General features: G+C 38.5%; 1 long non-coding RNA gene across 1 annotated transcript; it reads left to right on the top strand.

The window, feature by feature from the left end:
• Nucleotides 1–2,323: 2,323 nt before the first annotated feature.
• Nucleotides 2,324–21,385, top strand: LOC125342517. Its single transcript, XR_007209237.1, has 3 exons — nucleotides 2,324–2,452; nucleotides 12,823–12,826; nucleotides 21,375–21,385. It is a non-coding gene; the product is annotated as an uncharacterized LOC125342517 (long non-coding RNA).
• The last annotated feature ends 231 nt before the right edge of the window (nucleotides 21,386–21,616 follow it).

A 21,616-nucleotide genomic window follows, 5' to 3' on the forward strand; every position in this document is an offset into this window, starting at 1 on the left:
AGATCTTTATCACTTCAGCAAGAGAATTACTTTTGGCGCTCTGGTGTTTAACTGGTGATAAGATTCTCTTGGACTTTCCTGTCCAGGTTGGCTTCAAACCATTATCACCAAGTCACAGCCACATGAATAACCAAGATTATGGGGATTAATTCAAAATTTTAACGTACATTAACTTCCTACTGGGAGGTCTAAATTCATAAATCTCATTTTTGTATAACTGAAGGAAGATCTCAAAACCTGGAAGACAATCTTTCACAGAACCCTAAGGGATTTAGGATGGAGAATCTGTAGATGGCTGTCCATCCCATTTCTTTCCATAATGCCTTCCCAGTAGTGTTGCATCCTAGGTACCAGCTCTTGGCACCCTTTATCCAGAGAGTGCAGTTTCTGCTAGCCATGGTAAGGACACGACCCTTAGATTTAAAATATTGTGGGGGGCAGAGCCTTTCCTTTCTATCTTTCTCCTGCTACAGGGGTCCCGTGTGTAGAGAGTTGGCGAAGCTTGGGTGAAAGCCAGGATCAAGAAATCACTGAAGTCTACCTGGGAGGGGAATGGAGACCAGTTTCATATAAGGTGTCTTCAAGCCTGTTATGCATTCTCAAGGAATCTGCTTTTCTGTGTTTGAACTCTCCTTTCTACCACTGCTACCATTTCTGATATCAATATTCTGACTGCATGACAAATACACACGGGTGTGGGGAAGGAAGATGAGAGTGTATCTTGGTCATAGAAGGATGGAGAAGTTCTGTAGGAGTTAAGCCCTGTTTGAATCCTACAGGGCCAGATATAGGGTGACACACAGAGGACAATGAGGGCTTTGTAGATTGGACATCCAGGAAGTGGTGGGACCTGACTTACAACCTGGGTATCCCCGAGGGTAAGAGGAGCTGAAAAACCAAAGACAGAGGTTTTGAAAAACAGACCTGAGTGAACTCACCTGAATGGGGCCAAGACCTCCTCCAGGAGCATCCATCTTCTTTTCACCCTGCAGGAAAGGGTGAGGAGGCTGGATCCTCAGTGTATATGGCAATGATGTAGAGGGTGGGGTTCCTAGAGGGGTGGATCTTCCATTAAAGTGGGTTGTGCTGGCAGGGGAGTGACCAGAGAAAGGGAAGGCCTCTTTGAGATTGGGTGAAGCTTGTGGGACATCGCCAGAGAGAGGTGGAACAGAGGTGAAGAAACAGCTTATGGAGAAATGGGCCTGCTTGTGGGATGTTGAACCAGAGACAGGTAGAACTTCCAGGAAAATGGTGGCACCTGCTCAGGGACAGAGGTAGAGAAGGGTAGTACCTTGGTCAAAATGAAGCATGCTTCAAGGGAGGCTAGTGGAGCCCCCTGTTGGTTGGGCAGGCTGGAGAGGTTTGGGAACCTGATGATAGTGGCAGATGTTGGCTAGCTGGGCCTGTAAGGAGCAAATCACTACCCTAGACAACTGAAGAGTTTCCATTACCAGTAGTTGGCTGTGGAAGTGAAGGCGAGACTGAAGTTCTGGAGACTTTTGTACTGGACTTTAAAAAAAATCACAGATTTAGGAGAACCTCACCGAACAGAAAATGTATAGGACCCCCAGAAAGAAACAGAAAGAAACTACAATAGCCAGAGCCCAACAGGAAGAGCAGCTCAATAAAGACAAGAAGGAAGGGAGAGTTGCAACAGCCTAACAGGAAAATGTAAGGGAAAAAAACACACATATCCATGATCTCTTTGAATATAAATGGTATAAGCTTTCTGATAAAGAGGAGCAGACTAACAGAGTGGATCCATAAACAAAAAGTTGCTATATGCTGTCTTCAAGAGACCCACCTTACAGCAAGGGACAAAAATAGGCTCCAAATGAAATGATGGAGCAAGATCTTCCAAGCAAACCCACCTACCCAAACGGCTGGGGTGCCATCCTGATTTCAGACAAGCTGGACTTCTCATTAAAATCACCTCAAAAAGATGAAAAAGGGCAGTACATTTTAATATAAGGAAAAATCCAGAATCAAGACATCACAGTGAAAAATCTATACTCACCAACCAAAAGAAGGCCTAAATATGTCAAACAAATTCTCCCAGAACTACAGAATAAGATAGACCCAATCGCAATCATAGTGGGAGACTTTAACACTCCACTATCTCCAAGAGACAGATCCAACACACAGAGGATTAGCAAGGTAGCAGAAGACCTAAGTAACACCTTATCCCAAATGGATCTGACAGACCTGTACAGAGTCTTTCACCCTACAGAGACCCAATACACATTCTTCTCAGCAGCCCATGGAACATACTCCAAAATAGATTATGTCATAGTCCACACAAAGAACCTCAGCAAATACAAGCATTTTCGGGGTATGGGCCCGAGAGCTTAAATTAGCTTACCTTACTAGAATTTAGTGTAATTGGTAGCACTAAGAATTTTGAGTTCTTAAGTTAGGTTCGAGTCCTATAATTCTAGAAATAAAAGGGCTAGTACCTTTATACTTTACTCTATTGACTTCATCCCATGTATTATATCTGATCACAGTTGAATCAAGTTAACCCTCAATAACAAAGGATACCACAGAGACTATACAAATACTTGGAAGCTAAACCCCTCACTGTTATCTAACACTTGGGTCACAGAGAAAATTAAGGATGAAATTAACGAATTCATAAGCCACAAAGACAATGAAAATATATCACAAAGAAACCTATGGGATACAGCGAAGGCAGTGCTGAGGGGCAAGATCATTGCACTCAGCACTCACATTAAAAGAATGGAATCAGAGCAGGTGAATAACCTCACGATGAAACTAAAACATTTGGAGGAACAAGAAATAATTGAATCTAAAATGACTAGTACGGGGCTGGGGATACAGCCTAGAGGCAAGAGTGCCTGCCTCGGATACACGAGGCCCTAGGTTCGATTCCCCAGCACCACATATACAGAAAAAACGGCCAGAAGCAGCGATGTGGCTCAAGTGGCAGAGTGCTAGCCTTGAGCGGGAAGAAGCCAGGGACAGTGCTCAGGCCCTGAGTCCAAGGCCCAGGACTGGCCAAAAAAATAAAATAAAATAAAATAAAATAAAATGACTAGTAGGAGAGAGATCATAAAGATTAAAGAAGAGATAAATCAGATTGAAAATAGAAAGAACATTCAACAAATAAATAATACTAAAAGCTGGTTCTTTGAGAAATTAAATAAAATTGACAGACCCCTTGCAAGACTTACAAAAAAAAGAAGAGAAGAGACTCATATCCATAAGATCAGGGACTCCACCAGAAAAATTACAACAAATACACACGATATTCAAACAATCATAAGGAACTATTTCCAGAACCTCTATTCACTAAAGAACAATAATTTTACAGAAATGGATCAATTCTTAGAGAAGTACAAACTGCCCAAACTGAATCAAGAATAAATACATCAACTAAATAAACCAATAACTTACAGCGAGATACAGGGGGGTAATGAAGAGCCTCCCAACATAGAGAAGCCCAGGCCCAGATGGATTCACCAATGAATTCTATAAAACCTTTAGTGAGGAGCTAATACCAATACTCCTCAAACTCTTTCGCGAAATAGAAACAGAGGGAGAAATCCCAAACTCATTCTATGAAGCTAATATTATACTGATCCCCAAAGACCCACCAAAAAGAACTACAGAAAAATATCACTAATGAACACAGATGCAAAGCTCCTCAACAAAATATTAGCTAACAGGATCCAGAAACTGATCAAGAAAATGATACATCATGATCAAGTAGGCTTCATCCCACAGACACAAGGATGGTTTAACATCCGTAAGTCGATAAATGTAATTTACCACATAATCAGAGCTAAGACCAAAAATCACATTGTCATCTCAGTGGATGCCCAAAAAGCCTTTGACAAGATACAACATCCATACATGTTAAAAGCCCTGGAGAGAACAGGAATAGATGGAACATTCTTTAAAACAATAGAAGCCATACACAACAGACCAACTGCTAATATCATATTAAATGGGGAGAAATTAAACCATTCCCCCTAAACTCAGGAATAAGACAAGGGCCCACTGTCCCCACTTCTCTTCAACATAGTGCTAGAATCCCTAGCCATAGCAATAAGGCAAGAGGAGGTAATCAAAGGGATCCACATTGTCAAAGAAGAAATCAAACTATCCCTATCTGCAGATGACATGATCTTATATCTGAAGGACCCAAAAAACTCAGTCTCCACACTCCTACACCTAATAAACCATTTTGGCAAAGTAACAGGATACAAAATCAAACCACAAAAGTCAGAAGCTTTTCTGCACACCAGCAATGTACAAGCAAAAAAGGAAAATATGAAAATAATACCATTTACAATAGCTAAAAAAAGAATAAATTACCTAGGTATCAACCTAACTAAAGACGAGAATGATATATTTAATGAGAATTATAAAAATCTAAAAAGGGAAATCAAAGAGGACACAAGGAGATGGAAAGGCCTTCCATGATCATGGGTAGGCAGAATCAATATTGTGAAAATGGCCATATTGCCCAAATTGTTACACAAATTTAATGCCATCTCCATCAAGATCCAAGCTACATTCTTCACTGAAATAGAGAAAGCAACCCATAAATTCATATGGAACAGCAAAAGACCTAGAATAGCCAAAGCAATTTTAGGCCAAAAAAGCAGTGCAGGAGGTATCACAATATCAGATTTCAACCTCTATTATAGAGCCAACATAACAAAAACAGCCTGGTATTGGTATAAAAATAGACCTGAAGACCAATGGAATAGAATAGAAGACCCAGAAATAAAGCCACATTCTTAGAGTCAGCTGATATTCGGCAAAGGAGCTAAAGACATACAATGGAAAAATCATAGCCTCCTCAACTACTGGTGTTGGGAAAACTGGGCAGCCATATGTAGAAAACTGAAAGTAGACCCTAGCCTATCACCATGCACCAAGATCAACTCAAAATGGATTAAGAACCTAAACATCAGACCTGAATCTATGAAACTACTGAAGGACAGAGTAGTAAAGATGCTAGAACTTATAGGCACAGGTAGGAACTTCCTGAATAGAGTCCTAGGGGCACAACAGATAGGGGAGGGTCTCGACAAATGGGACTACCACAAAATAAAAAGTTTCTAGACAGCTAAAGACATAGCCACCAAACTAGAAAGACAGCCAACCATATGGGAAAGGATCTTCACCAGCACAACAACAGACAAAGGCCTAGTATCCGTCATCTATAGAGAACTCAAAAAACTAACCCCCTCTAAACACAGTATACCAATTAGGGAATGGACAAAGGAGCTAAAGAGAGACTTCACAGGAGAAGAGATAAAAATGGCAAAGAAACACATGAGGAAATGTTCAACATCCCTGGCAGTAAAGGAAATGCAAATAAAAACAACCCTGAGATACCACCTCACTCCAGTTAGAATGGCCTATACTCTGAACTCAGGCAAGAACAAATGCTGGAGGGGATGTGGGGAGAGAGGAACCCTTCTCCACTGTTGGTGGGAGTGAAAACTAGTATGACCACTTTGGAGAACAGTATGGAGGTTCCTCAAAAAGCTCAGCATAGACATCACGAATGACCCAGCCATACCACTCCTAGGCATCTATCCTGAACCACAGGTCTCAGGATATCAAAAAAGACATCTGCACATTCATGTTTATTGCTGCACAACTCACAATAGCCAAAATATGGAAACAACCCAGATGCCCCTCTACAGATGAATGGATTCAAAATATATGCTACCTGTACACAATGGAATACTACATAGTGATTAGAAATGATAAAATATTGGAATTCACAGGGAAATGGTCAGAACACGAACAAATAATGTTGAGCGAGACAAGCCTAGAACACAGAAAACAAAGGGGCATGATCTCCTTGATATATGACTGTTAAGGTGGGGGGGGGGGGACACCAGAGACCAGGTATGTGAAACAAAAAACTTCTTGTCAAATGGTATTTCCTACAGGTTTGGGTCAGCGACCTTAAATTAAGTAACTAAAACAAAACAACTACTAAACATAAAAATGTCTAAAATAGACTTCTCAGTGGATCACAATAACTCAAAAGCTATATATGTGTGATCATATGAGACAAGAATAAACAAGCTCTATTGTTGACATTACATTTAAAGTTCTAGATCAATTTCCTTTGGCGTATGCCATGTGGCTACTGTATGTGTTTTTGGTACACTGGATATTGTATATATGCCTACCTTATCTAGGGAAGGGAAAGAAAAACGAGGTTGTAAGATATAACAAGAAATGTACACACTGCTCTATTATGTAACTGTACCCATTTTGCACAACACCTTGTCAACAAAATTTAATTAATAATTTAAAAAATCACAGATTTGGTGGTTTCAGACCTTATTGAAAGGTCGTACTATGCCTCTGGGTAATAGGCACTCTGAATCTGGTAGTGATCTATACACCATTCATCTGCCCATTGGGGAAGTCCGTTCTTCTGAGAGGGGATTCCCTCAATTGTTTTCCCATTGAGGAGAATGGTCCCAAGAGGAACTGAAAGATTTGGGGCAGAAAAGGATGTGGAGGGGTCTCTCTCTCTCTCTCTCTCTCTCTCTCTCTCTCTCTCTCTCTGTGTGTGTGTGTGTGTACAATATAATAAATAAGGACAAGCACTCCATAATCATCCTATTTATGTAATGAGAGTTGTGCTAATATATAACAACCTAAGGGTGATAGAAAGCTGCTATTTCAAGGACTTATGATCCTGTTCCAAACTCAAAGGGGTGAGAGTTTCGTGGTAGCCTTTGGGGTAGGACAATATACTGGTTGTCTTTTTATATCAAGATCCATTCTAAATTTCTAACTATCTTTTGGACTTCCCCCCAATTTTCTGTGAATGTATTCATGAAATTTTAGTAGTGTATGAGTAAATACCCCAAAACAAAATAACAGCAGGCTTTTCTATTCAGGACTTAGTTTATTCTGGGAGAAACTATTCTAACAGAAAGCTCAGAAAAGGTGAGAGAAAATACCTTATGTCAGAACTATAGTTTTAACTGCTCAGCTTTCAAGTTGAAGGGGTAGCAAGAGGCAGAAGCATCTGAGCAGCCAGGCACTCATAGATTATGCCTATAATCCTAGCTACTCTGAATGTAAGGATGAAAGTTGAAAACCAACCTGGGAAATAATTTCCACACTTATTTCTAATTAACCACCATATACGGAAGTAAAACTGTGGCTCAAAGGTCCAAGTGTCAGCCCTGAGCAAGAAAGCCAAGGGTGAGGATCTAGGCCTTGAGTTTAAGTCCTAGTTTAAGGAGGAAAAGAAAGTCACACAACTATGTTCACTTTGGATCTTTCAGTCCAATTTAGGGTGTGAACATTCTAAACTGCACTTGAAGACTGGGCCTGATGACCACTCCTATTTTATCTATAAATCAAGGCTTCCAAACCTCAGTAAAGAGTGCACACCTCGATAGAAGTCTTTATGAATCTAGGGAGAGGAGAGGCAAGCTGTGTGATTGAAGAAACCTAAGTGTGTAGCCCTTAAAGCACTGGTGGACTGCTGTCTGTTGTACATGTGGCAACCCCTGGCCATAAAGGAATTGTAAATGAAAACACCTCTGAGATTACATCTCACCCCAGTTATGAATGATTTTGCTATCTGTGTAGGATGGAGGCAATGGAAAGGTGAGGTATAAATGGCCATTTTTACAAAAGTCACATAATCAGTGCATGCTTTTAAAACAGAGTCAACCCTTTCATAGCTTTCTTCTTTTATTTCCCTCTCTATCCTCCCATAAGTTATATAGTTCATTTACAACATAGGGTTTACTGAGTATCCTGGTTGCATTTGCTCACCCTTTGTCCCACCATTTTCACCCTTTATCATCCCCCAAACAGATAACGTTATAGTCAATAAAAATTGGCCACAAAATAAAAAGAAAACAAAGGACATAAAAACTCTTGTTTCCATTTCTTTATGTTCATATGTACCTAATTGTCGAGCCTTTGTTGTCCCCTTCTAAAAATATCAAACGTTGGTCTGTGGTGTGAATGTCCGGAGTCCTGCATAATTTATCATATCAAAGTATGTATTTTTGTTTTTTTAACCATCCAGTGTGTATACATCTAGACATACATATTCTATTTACAATAAATGAGGGAAACCATGCTATAAATGTTTCTATAAGTCTGGCTTACTTAGAATGATATAAAAATTTCCATGTTTCCATTTCCTTCCAGACATTGCATAGCATGTTTTTCTGAAGGAAGCTTAAAATTCCATTGTGTATGTATACCCAACTACCAAATTGGAAAATAGTAAAGACACAACTCAGAAACAAAATTATAAGTGTCTAAACAAAACACACAATGACATATTCAACATCCTTAACATACGTGAATGCAAAGCCAAATGGCACTGTATTTTATCTCACTCTAGTGACAATGTCTATCATTAAGAAGACTAATTTAAGAAATGCTGCCAAGTATAAAGGGAAAGGGGACACGTATACACAGGTTCATAGGACTGTAATTCCATGTACCTATTAGGGAAATCGTTATGTAGCTTTAACATATGAAACAGTGAGACTACCTTGTGAGACTGAGGCCCAATACATGCATACATGGACAGATCTAAATAAGCCTGCTGTACAGCTAATACATACTATTAAATTGTCAAATTAAGTGAGAAAAAACCAGGGGCAGTACCATTAGAAAGTTTTTGTCCTCCTGAATATTAAAGTACATTTATGGTTAAGTCCTTCAGCCCTGATTTATATTTTCTAATATCCAGTGCATGATTGTGGGTAAAGGTACCAAAATGCATGTCCAATCCTGCAGCTGTGTACAGAGTAGTTCACTGGCCTGAAGTAGCTCAGCTCTTCAGGGACATTGAGGTCCCTGCTTGGAATTTGGGTCTATTTTGACAAGTAGAAAACAAAGATGTTTGTGCTATTAAGTTTGCGATAGAGAAGAATTTCCTCAAACACCACCTATTCTCAGACAAGCACATCTTGAGAATGACTTGATCTGTGTTACAAAGGTTAGTAAAATTAATCGTTGAAAGGTAAAAGTTTCAAAGTGCAAGTGTATAAGTCCATTTCTGCAATTGACCTTGACTAACTGAGGTGTTACTTGTGGTTTCAGAAGCGCCACTGTTCCCTTAGGCAATTGTAAGTGAGTGCATTTGTAGAGGGCTCTGAACATTGAATTCTTAGTGAAACCTACCTGGATCCACAAGCAATGTTCTATGGCTATTACGTACACTGATTATGTAAATTGATGATGTAGATATGATACACTAATAGCTTCAGATGACATCTCACCAGCATAGAGTTTTTTCCTGTCCATTTCACCATATGCCTAATATGATATGCTCTGATGCAATCCAATTGCATCATCCATATTTGCTTTTGCGCAAATAGTTTCTTGGCACAGATGTTGGACCAAATATATCAGCTATAACTTCATCCCTGGGGCCTCACTATCTGGTCTTGGAGGAAATCATAGCACCTGAGATGAAGAAGAAGAATCTGCAATCATGTTGTCCAACTCATGTTTTCCTCCTGGACACAAGGCCACAGATGCAGAGCCCCAGGGAAGAGTTTTACACATTCTTCCTGGGGATTCGCAAGAGGCTTTCATGAAAGGTGTACAGTGTACATCTATGTCAATAAAAAGATACCTATGTACCCATGTAAAGGTATATGAATATATATACCTTACACTGTGGGCCTCACTTCAACAGAGAATTTTAAATTGGCAGATGTTTCAGGGATGTGTCCTTTGATTTACACACTCTTTCTTGTCCAGTTTCCCCTCCTTGTCGGGTCCTTGGCTGACACTACCTGCTTTTCTACCATGCAGCACCAAGCGCACATGGATGGAGATGTGATGATTGCTGGGTTTTTCCCTCTCTACACTTTGGGAGCAGATCACAATAACAAAGGTGCTTCTGGAGATGAACAAAACAAGCCGTAAGTCACTCCTCATTTTATGTGTAGTTTATCTTTGGTTCTCAGGATGGGCAATGGATGTGGAAACTCTGGCTGCATAGATGAATGCGCTCTGTCTTCTCTCCCCTGACCTGCCATCCCTTGGCACCATAAACAGCTCAGTTTCATTATTTTACCTTGCATCTGGTGTGGAGTTATTTCCTACAATGCTAGTAGGAAAGGACTTTGGTTTCATTCTGTTCCACAGCTGTAACTTCTTCACTTCATTACAACATCCCTGCATCTCCTCCATCCCAGCTGTCATAGCAGAGGATGAAGTGATGATATTACAAACAACCTGAGTCAGTGGCATTAGTTCTGTATTAAAAGGCTGCAGACACATTTCTTATCCTATGCACCAGTAGTCTGAAAATATTATTTTCCCTGACACATTTTGCAGAGATTGATAAAAAAATCTTATTTTAGAATGGGGGCTCATCACTCTAATCCTAACTACTTAGGCACCTGCTATGTGAGGACTGGTGTTTGAAGCCAGTGCAGACACAAAAAGACATGCGATTTTTATCTCTTATGATCAATCAGCAAAAAGCTAGTAAGTGTATCTGTAGCTTACATGGCAGCATGCTAGCCTTGAGCCTAAAATTTCAAGGGTAGTCAGCAGATTCAGATTTCAAGCCATAACATACACACGCACCCACATACACACTCAAACACAGAGTACATATATGAGTTCTCTCTCTCTCACTTTACTGTAGACTAGTAGATATTTTCAAACTAAGCACTATGTCATTATTCCATGTCAGATATACTTCACAATCTGGCTGTTAAAAGAGATTATCATAGATTCCTTATGGGAGAATGTTATTTGTTGAAGAACATCTCTACTTACAGTGTACACATGCCTATCTTTGGTTTTTGGTCTGGATAAAATAGCAGATGATCTCAGTAATAAATGGCTGTAAGAAAATGAAAAGAAAACAGTGTCTATGCAGTATTTCAAGAAACTTTAACCTCCTATTTGATAACCTATTGCAAGAGAAAATGTAACTGCCTATGTCATTTCTACTCTTTTTCAAGTGCTGGTGTGACAAGTGTAGCCTGAGGTAACTGTCCACAGCTGGCAGCCAAGATCCATCTATTGGCTGGTTTGTTTTATACAGAACTAAATCCAGGTAAAATTGTGCATAGATGACTAATAGGGCTATAAGTTATCCACCTATGAGTAGATTCTAAAAGTCATCACTGAAATGAGAAGCATATAGGTCTCCTGGAGTTAATGAGAAGAAATTTACCAAGACAGAATAAGCAATGAAAATATGAACTCATTCTAGCTGCATGGGAAACTTTAATGTAATAAACTTCAGGCTCTTTTCTTACAGCAGATTTTTTTCCTAAAGTGGATGTTGCATATGTTTAATTAAAAAATTAATCAATATATCTGAAGTAGGTACTTCTTCTACCACAAGGGAACAGCACTAAAATGCCTAATTTTAGCATAGATCTCCTGCTCAGACCTTATCTCTTTGAGTATTTATATGCTTGATATCATCATTTAAAAACCCACATTTCTCATGCCCACATTACCATCTTCCAATTAGCAACTGAGACTTCAGCTTAAGTTTCTCTGGCCCTAAATTTTCACTTTGATATTTTGCATTCTTTCACTGACCAGGTCCAGTTTTCAGAACCAATACATCTTCAATTATTTGTCTGGGTTGATAGGTTATTCATTATAGCTTTGACTTGGTTATTCCTGATTATTCAAATGATTATTTTTCCTGTACTGATTTTTCATTTGTATGTTTTAATTTTTAAAGTGTATACTCATGTGTCTTTTCTTTGTTCAGATCTTTTCCTACTGGTATTTACATTTTAGAGTTGTTTTCCACCATGCTGTTAATCCTCTGTGAGATGAGGAACAAGCAAGATTTTCAACCATTCATTTGTCTGTCCCACTTTTTCTTTCATGGTGTTGAATCTTTTCAATTTGATGCAACCATGGCTACTTTACATTTCCAGTGCTGGGGTGAGCCTTGTGAATGAGAGAAAGGGTGTTACTACTTCACCAAGCCAGAGCTTAGCTCTTGCTATTATTATATGAGCTATTTGAATTGTATTAAAATGTATGTATGTTCCCCATCCTTTTCTCTACTGCATACAACCTTACAGTCTTTTATGAACAACTGAACAAATTTGAGGTTTTTTTTTTTTTTTTTTTAAACACAGGTTGAAGGTCTACTAAAATACTGGATAACAGTTGACAGTTGACTAAGGGTGCCATTTTAAGACCATGTATTATTTGTCAACTTCTCTAAGAATAAGATATCTATAGTTTTTCACAATTATTTTTTGATCAGTGTTTCATTGTTCCATGTGCGTTTGCATCCCAGTAAATTTGTCTACTAGAGCGCTGCAGTACAAGAAAAAAAAAACAGGTAGAGTGATACTTGAATGTATAAAGATAGCTGTGGATAATTGTTCATGATTTTTCTTCAGTCTTATCATCCTTTTGTTTATGTACAAATCTGGTCTTTGGTTTGTTGATTATTGCTATTGTGTTTTTGTTCTCTTTTTTATGCTTGATTATTCCATTCCTTTCACTAATTTGGAGTTTGTTTATCTAGTTCCTTGAGATGCAGTGGCGGTTGTTTAGTTCAGTATCTGTCCTCTTTGATCCAAGCAAACACTGTTACAGTTTCTTCCTTTTTGTATATCCATAGATATTTTTTCATTTGTTCCAAGGATCTGTTTCTTCTATGAAATTTTCCTTCAGAAACAATTCAGTTATTCATGTATTAATAATTTAATTAAATCGAGTACTTAATTTAGCTATTACATTATGTAACTAGTTCATTATGATTGAAAATAATTCATTTAATTTTCATGTTATGTACATGTTTCCCTTGTTAATATCTGGCATCAGTACAGTGTCGTCTGCATGTGTACTCAATATACTTACAACATTTAAAAAATCTGGGTGCTTTTATGTTCCATCACATGATCTGTCCTGGAGGACTTTATATTGATGAGAGATGTTTTATTCAGAAGTTGGTTGAAATATTGTGTTGGCGTTTGTGAGGCTCACCGGATTTATGGTGAAATTTAACTCTGATGTCTCAATTTCATTTATGCCTAGATGATTTCTCTATAACATCTCCAGCTGTTATTGTATTGAGGACTCTTTCAAAGGACTGTTTAACATTGTTCATTGTTTGGATCATGTATAAATGTTGATTTGGAATTGCTATTTCCTTTTGTATATTGTATCCCTTCATCATTACACTACAAACTCCCTTTTCATTGCTTGATTCAAGTCAATTTAATGCACTGTGTCATATAGATATTCCTGCTTTCTTTCAGCTTTTATTTGCAAGGACTGTCATTTCTTAAACCCATTGAGAGCCAATGGTGGAAAAGTGAATTTCTTGACATCACCTTATTGATTGCCATTGAGTTTTTATTCACTCGGCCATTCTAGCTCTTATTGGTACAATTTCCTGCATTTCATTTCCCAGTCGTTGTTAACAGATCACTTCTCATTGCTGCCATTGTGTAACAGGTTCTCCAGGTTAACTGAAATTTCTTTCACTCTTTCTCTTCTTTTAGAGACTCAGTGGTTAGGAAGAAAGTTCAATAGTAAGGTGTTTTGATTTCTGGATTATGAATTTCATTTGTCTCTTATACATCATTTGGTAATCAGGTGGGTTTAAATAGATCACAGTGAGATATTTTGGAAAATGAGAACTATCTGGTATAATGAGGATGAAAAGAAATCAGAAAACATACACAGAAGAAACAGAGGATGATGATCAAAGTCCATATGTAAATGTTCAGAAATGATAAATGAAATATTTTCATTTAAATTTTTTTTTTTTTGGCCAGTCCTGGGCCTTGGACTCAGGGCCTGAGCACTGTCCCTGGCTTCTTCCCGCTCAAGGCTAGCACTCTGCCACTTGAGCCACAGCGCCGCTTCTGGCCGTTTTCTGTATATGTGGTGCTGGGGAATCGAACCTAGGGCCTCGTGTATCCGAGGCAGGCACTCTTGCCACTAGGCTATATCCCCAGCCCCTCATTTAATTTTTAATCAAAACTTTTCATTTAATTTTTAAGGTGACATATTAAGGACACACAAATGAAAACTGCAACTGTGTTGTATTCCTCCCACCATTTATAATACTGGATAAACAATTTTATCTTGTTCTACAATAATTACTGGATATAGTTATATTAATATTTTCCCTTTTTATAAAAATTGTGTAAGATTTTCATAGCATGTTTTCAATAATAAACATTTTCATTGTGCTTATATACTCACCTGACCATTAAATTTTATACATTTTTGTATATTTTTCTGTCTTTCAATGTTAAAACATTCTCATTATGCTTCTATAGATGCCTTATAATTTTTATACATTCTTGTATATATTTATTATTCTCTAATGGATCTATCATTTGATCAGAATGCCTTTGTATTTCTTGTAGAACAGGTCAGGGGAGATATATTTTCTTAACAATGCTTGTGTAGAGACATCTGTATCCACACATATGTATGTTTATATGATTTCACTTGTGTAAGCTTGATCATAAGAGAGCTAAATGTACATGTGTAGATGTTATGGTCAAACATTTGATTGAACTCTTGTCTTTAGATATCCTTGTTTTTTTTATTATTGTCAAACTGATATACAGAGCGGTTACAGTTTCATACTTTAGGCATTGAATACATTTCTTGTACTGTTTGTTGCCTCCTCCCTCATTCCCCCCTCCCTCTTCCCCTTTCCTTTTCCTCCCATGACTTGTTTAGTAGATTTACACTAAACAGTTTTGCAAGTATTGATTTTTGAAATCTTTTGTCTTTTTTACCCTGTGTCTCACGTTTTGGTACTCCCTTACAGTTTCCTAGTTCTAATACCTGTATACACGGTTTCCAATGTACTCACATAAGACACAGAGATAGTGAAGGTATGACCACAGGAAAGGCGTACAAGAGGATCATCAATAATAGAAGCTACGGTTTCACATCGCATATTGAAAGTAATTACAACAGTGATATAACAGTCGTTTTCATAACAAGGAGTTCATTTTACTTAGCATCATCTTATGTGTTCATAAGGGTATAGCTATTCGGCTCTTGTGATCCTCTGATGTGACTAGCCTAAACCTGTGCTAATTATTCCCTATAAGGGAGAACATAGAGTTCATGTTTCTTTGAGTCTGGCTCACTTCACTTAGTATAACTTTTTTCCAAGTCTTTCCCTTTCCTTACAAATGAAACAATGTCATTCTTTCTAATAGAGGCATAAAATTTCACTGTGTATATGTACCACATTTTCCTGATCCATTCGTCTACTGAGGGGCATCTGGGTTGGTTCCAAATTCTAGCTATGACCAATTGTGCTGCGATGAACATTGTTGTGCTAGTGGTTTTATTGTGTTCTTGTTTGTGGTCTTTTGGGTAGATGCCCAAAAATGGGGCTGCTGGGTCATAGGGGAGCTCTATGTTTAGCCTTCCGAGGAATCTCCATACTGCTTGCCAGAGTGGCTGAACCAGTTTACATTCCCACAAACAATGAAGTAGGGTCCCTTTTGGCCACATCCCCTCCAACATTTGTCATTGTTAGTTTTCTTGATGTAGAACATTTTTACTGGGGTGAGATGGAATCTCAATGCTGTTTTGATTTGCATTTCTTTTATGGCCAGTGATGTAGAGCACTTTATCATATGTCTCTTGGCCATTCTCATTTCCTCATCAGAGAAGTCTCTTTTTAAGTCTTTAGCCCACTTTTTGATGGGGCTATTGGTTCATTGTGGTTTTGTTTTGGAGGAATGTAATTTTTTATTTAGTTCTGCATATATTTTAGATATGAGGCCTTTGTCCGTTGTATGGCCGGTAAAGATGTTTTCCCAATCTGTGGGCTTTCTGTTTATCTTGCGAGCTATGTCCTTTGCCCTGAAGAAGCTCTGAAGTTTGATGCAGTCCCATTTGTCTATCGTTTTTTTTGATTGTAGGATTTCTGGGTCTTTGTTATTGAAGTTCCGTCCTGTGCCAAGGACAGAAAGTGTTTCTCCTCCTTCCTTTAGTGTTTTCAGGGTATCTGTTTTAATTTCAATGTCTTTGATCCATTTGGAATTGATATTGTTGCAGGGTGATATATAAGGATCTAGTTTTAGTTTGTTGCATGTATTGAACCAGTTTTGCCAGCACCATTTGTTAAAGAGGCTGTCTTTCTTCCATCTTATTTTTTTTAAGCTCCTTTATCAAAGATTAAGTAGGCATAGTTCTGTGGGTTCATTTCTGGGTCTTCAATTCTGTTCCATTGGTCTTCAGGCCTGTTTCTGTGCCAATACCAAGCGGTTTTTATTACTATAGCTTTATAATACAGCTTGAACTTGGGTATTGTAATTACTACAGCACTGTTCTTTCATCTTAGGATTGTTTTTTGCTATTCTGGGTCTTTGGTTGTTCTATATAAATTTCTGGATTGCTTCCTCTATTTCATTAAAAAATGGTGTTGGGACATTTCTGGGTATTGCATTTCATTTTTAGATAGCCTTTGGCAATATTGCCATTTTGATTATATTAATCCTCCCAATCCAGGAGCAGTGGAGGATTTTCCATTTCCTTAGTTCTACCTTAATTTCATTTTTCATGTTTTTAAAGTTCTCATCATAGAGGTCTTTCACTTCTTTGGTTAAGGTTATTTCAAGGTATTTTACGTTTTTGGAGGCTATTGCAAAAGGAGTTGCTTTCCTGATTTCAGCCTCAGCATTCGGGTCATTAGCATTAGGGTTTATTTTATATCCTGCAACTTTGCCAAAGTTTTGGATCAGCTCTAGTAGCTTGGCAGTAGAGTCTATGGGCTTCTTTATGTATACGATCATGTCATCTGTGAAGAGATTAAGTTTAACTTCATTTTTTCCTATTTGGATCCCGTTTATATTTTCTTCTTGCCTAATTGGTCTGACTAAGAATTTTAGTACTATGTTGAAGAGGAGCGGAGAGAGCGGATATCCCTGTCATGCTCCTAATTTTAAAGGGAATGGCTTTAGTTTTTCACCATTTAGAATTATACTTGCTGTTGGTTTGTCATGGACTGCGTTTATTACATTCAGGAGTGTTCCTTGGAATCCCAGTTTTTCCAGGGCTTTTATCGTAAATGGGTGCTGGATTTTATCGAATGCCTTTTCTGAATCCAAAGATATAACCATGTGGTTCTTTACCTTGCTCCGGTTGATGTGCTGGATTATATTAATTGACCTGAGTATATTGAACCAACTTTGCATCCCTGGGATGAATCCAGTTTGATCATGGTGTATGCTATTTTGATGACCTGTTGAAGTTGATTGGCCTGATCTCTGTTGAGAATTTTTGCGTCTATGTTCATCAGGGAAATCGGTCTATAGTTCTCTTTCCGTGATAAATCCTTGCCTGGTTTTGGGGTGAGGGTTATACTGGCTTCAGAGAATGTGTCTGGTAGTGAACTTTATCTTTCAATTTCATTGAAGAGTTTGAGACACATTGGTGTGAGTTCTGTTTTGAAGACCTTGTAGAATTCTGCTGTGATTCCTTCTGGACCTGGGTTTCTTGAATGGGAGATCACTTATTGCCATTTCTATTTCAATGCTGGATATGGGTCTGTTCAGAAGGTTTAAATGTTCATGGTTGAGTTGGGAATATCAATTTTTTTCTAGGAAATCATCCATTTCTTCCAAGTTCTCAAATTTGTTGGCATAAAGGTTTGCAAAATAGTCTCTTATTGTGTTCTGAATTTTGGTTATTTCTGTGGTGATGTTACCTGTTTCATCTCTGATCTTGTTTATCTGGGTTTGCTGCTTTCGTGTTTTGGTCAGGTTTGCTAGGGGTCTGTCTATCTTGTTAATTTATTCAAAGAACCAACTCTTTGTTTTGTTGATTTTTTCTATGGTTATTTTTTGGCTCTAATTCATTTAATTCAGATTTGATTTTAATTGTTTTTTTCCATCTGTTGACTTGGGGTTTGGCTTGTTGTTCTCTTTCAAGGAGATTAACGTGCTTCCTTAAGTTGTTGAGTTGCTGTTTCTCCAGTTTGTTGATATATGTACTCAGAGATATAAATTTTCCTCCGAGTACTGCCTTTGCTGTGTCCCAAAGGAGCTGGTACTTTGTGTTCTCACCTTGGTTGAATTCCATAAACATTTGAATTTCTTTTCTAATTTCTCCAATGACCCACCGATGATTCAGCAGTGTGGTTTTTAGTCTCCATGTATTGTAGAATTTTCTGCGGTGGCTGTTTGAGGTGAGCTCCAATTTTATTCCATTGAGTCTATGTGTGTTTTTAGAGTCAATAGCGTTTGTTTGATGAGGTTGGGTGCTCTTGTATTTGGTGTGTAGATATTTAAGATGCTTATATCTTCCTGTAGGAGAGATACCTTTATTAGTATGTAGTAACCTTCTTTTCCTCTCATTACCGTTTTCTATTTGAAGTCAATTTTATCTGATTGCAATGCCAGCCTGCTTATGGGGGCCATTTGCTTGATAGATTTTTTCCCAGCTTCATTTTGGGCTGGGAATTGGGCTTTCTATGTGATGGGACTGTTTACCTGTCTCGGGAACTGTTTTTTCTCCCATGTGGTTGTCCAGTGCTGCTGGTAGGTGCTGGCCACTTTCGGTTTTAATTAAAAAATTTTGGCGGGCAGTGCGGGGCACCTCTGGCTGAGTTCACACGAGTGTCTAAGCCACAACCCAGGATGAGCCTTCTGCCTTTGCAGGGGGCGTTCTACTGGGTGGAGCTGGCTCTCACTGGTTGGTCCCTCTTGCCCTTTTCAAAGATGGCTTTTTTGTTCTCGCTTTCCCCAGGTCCACTTTAGTTCCAGTCTGGTCTGACCCTATGCCAGTGTCAAAGTTGGCCTTTGCTCTGGCGGTGGGGGAACGGCTACCTTCAAAAAGCTGCTCTGTGGTTGCAAGTGAAAATGTCTTTCGTGGTGTACTCACTCTTTCTTTGCGATTTCGGCCCATCTGTGCTCAGCCTGTGATGCGCATGTGTCTGCCACCCTCTGGATGATTTCTCCCTGGTCACCATTGTGTGCTTTATGTGCGCAGAGTGCGGGGCGCTGTGCCGGTGCCAGCATGGCGGCTGGATGCTGCCCGGAGCTCACACCTGTGTTTTTAGGCCAGCAAAATCGATTTTTTTCCTCTCTGACCAGAATCCCTGTACTTTTATAACTTACTTGGGCTGTCTTTCTAGGAGTAAAAGTTTCTCTGGAGTGGGAAAACTGTGATGTTGGAGGAAGCTCAGCTAGGGCTCTGCTGTTCCTCTGCCGTCTTCCCGGAAGTCTCATTCTTGTTTTTATCATTAGACACGTTGGGCATTTTAAGTTGTATCACTAATTAGAAGAAGAATTTTAACTTTTTGGCATTCAAAACCCACTTACTACCTCCCTCAAACACTAATATTTGCTTTTTAAACACTGTTGCCAGCTTTTGCTCAATTTCTTTCCATGTCTTTGTTCTACTTTCAGGTTACTCCCCCATGTTTGAAAATTCAATTGGGTTTTCTTCATACCATTTACTTCTATTTAGAAGACATCACTAAGCTTCCACAGTGAAATTTCACATATGCATGCCCTATATGTTGTAAGAGTTCATATCTCATGTCTATTTCCATCTTGCCTCCATTGTTTCCTTTTGTAAACAATATGTGTTGATTTCAAATTAATTTCTGTAGGCTGGGGATATGGCCTAGTGGCAAGAGTGCTTGCCTCTTATTCATGAAGCCCTGGGTTCAATTCCACAGCATCACATATATAGAAAATGGCCAGAAGTGGTGCTGTGGCTCAAGTGGCAGAGTGCTAGCCTTGAGCAAAAAGAAGCCAGGGACCATGCTCAGGCCCTGAGTCCAAGGCCCAGGACTGGCAAAAAAATTAATTTCTATAGAATGTGTATATACACACACACACACACACACACCATTGTACATACATATATGAAAGAGAGAAAGAAAAGTATCCCATGTATTATTTATTTTTTGGGATCTCAATCTAAAAATATTGGGAAGATAGTAGTGATTAGTGCATTTTACCATGGTGGCCTTGGAACTTGGGATTTCAATGTGAAGCTTGCTCACAATTCATGCCCTCTCCATTATGAGTTCCTGGGAGTTGAATGCAAACCTTTGCTTTTGTTATATAAATAGGAATAGAATTCCCTTACCTCATATGTAACTTCTTGTTCTGGGTGATGTTGCAGCAAGAGCTGTTCTATATGTTGGGTCTGTGAGCAGAATTGGCTATAGAATCTTCTCTTTTTTTGGTTCAGAGCTTTTAAAAAATTTATTGTTAAACTGATGTAGAGAGAGGTTATAGTTTCATACATTAGGCATTGGATACATTTCTTGTACTGTTTGTTACCTCCTCCCTCATTCCCCTCCCCCTCCCCCTTTCTCTCCCCCCATAGTTATTCAGTTCATTTACACCAAAGAGTTTTGCAAGTATTGCTTTTGTAGTCTCTTGTCTTTTTACCCTCGATTTTAGCATTCCCTTTCAGTTTCCTAGTTCTAATACCAGTATACACGTTTTCCAATGTACTCAGATAAGATACATAGATAGTGCAGGCAGACCACAAGAAGGGGATACAAGAAGATCATCAATAATAGAAGCTACAGTCACACATAGCACGTTGAAAATAGTTACACCAGTGATATAACAATCGTTTCAATAAAATGGAGTTCATTTCACTTAGAATCTTCTCTTAATGCCACTTTGGCTTTGAAAAATGCTATTAGGTGGAAGCCTTGTTAGTTAGCCTGGCTTGATGTATAATCACATGACATAACCTGGGTAACTTAAAATAAAAGATTTTTCACACAGATGGAACTAGCTACTCCAAGATAAATGCAATAGAATACTTAGTGTCTCATGAAAGCCTGTTCAATGTTTTGATGCACACTAGCTTCTTGCCGTGGTGCAAGTGGTAACGAAGACGTATCTAGCTCTTTCTCAGTTAAGTAAGTTCCTGAATCTCATTCATGACAAAATCCCTTCATGTCCTTACTTGTTCCTGGAAACAAGCCTAAGATTCTACATTTGCATTCCATCCCAATTAGGAGTACTGTGTTAACAAATTCACTGGCAGAGAAGCAAACATTCAATCAATGAAAGTCATAAGTTTTGAAATACTCCTAAATTTTTGTGCTTGTCACACAGGTTCACCTTCAATAACTACCAGTTTGTTTTGGCCTTGACTTTTGCCATTGAAAAGATAAACAAAAACCCTGATCTTTTATATAACTTGACTCTGGGATTTGATATCTTTAATGCTCAGTTTGAAGCTGTCGAAGTATTTAAAAATCCCTTCATTATCCTCTTTGGGAAAGACAAAATTCCAAACTACTACTGTATGAGAGACAGCAAGTCTATAGCAGTACTTACAGGACCATATGGATTAATATCTGCCCAGATTGGCATCTTGATGGACCTCTACAAGATTCCACAGGTGAGGATAGGAAGAGTGGGGAGATATTTAAAATGTCTAATTTGGTGCCATTTCAGGTGTTACAAGAGAATGAGAGGAAGGACCTGGATTTAAGAACTCTTCCAATTTTGTGACACCCAAGACTAAGAACTCAATGTAATGGGAAATCTATAGTCCCACCATTTGTAAAAGGGGATGGAAAAGTTGTACCAAGTGATGGGATTATTTGGAGTTTTAAGCCCTATCAATGATTTTCTGTAAAATATCA

The sequence above is a fragment of the Perognathus longimembris genome, chromosome 26, assembly GCF_023159225.1.
Source record: "Perognathus longimembris pacificus isolate PPM17 chromosome 26, ASM2315922v1, whole genome shotgun sequence".
NCBI lineage: Eukaryota > Metazoa > Chordata > Mammalia > Rodentia > Heteromyidae > Perognathus > Perognathus longimembris.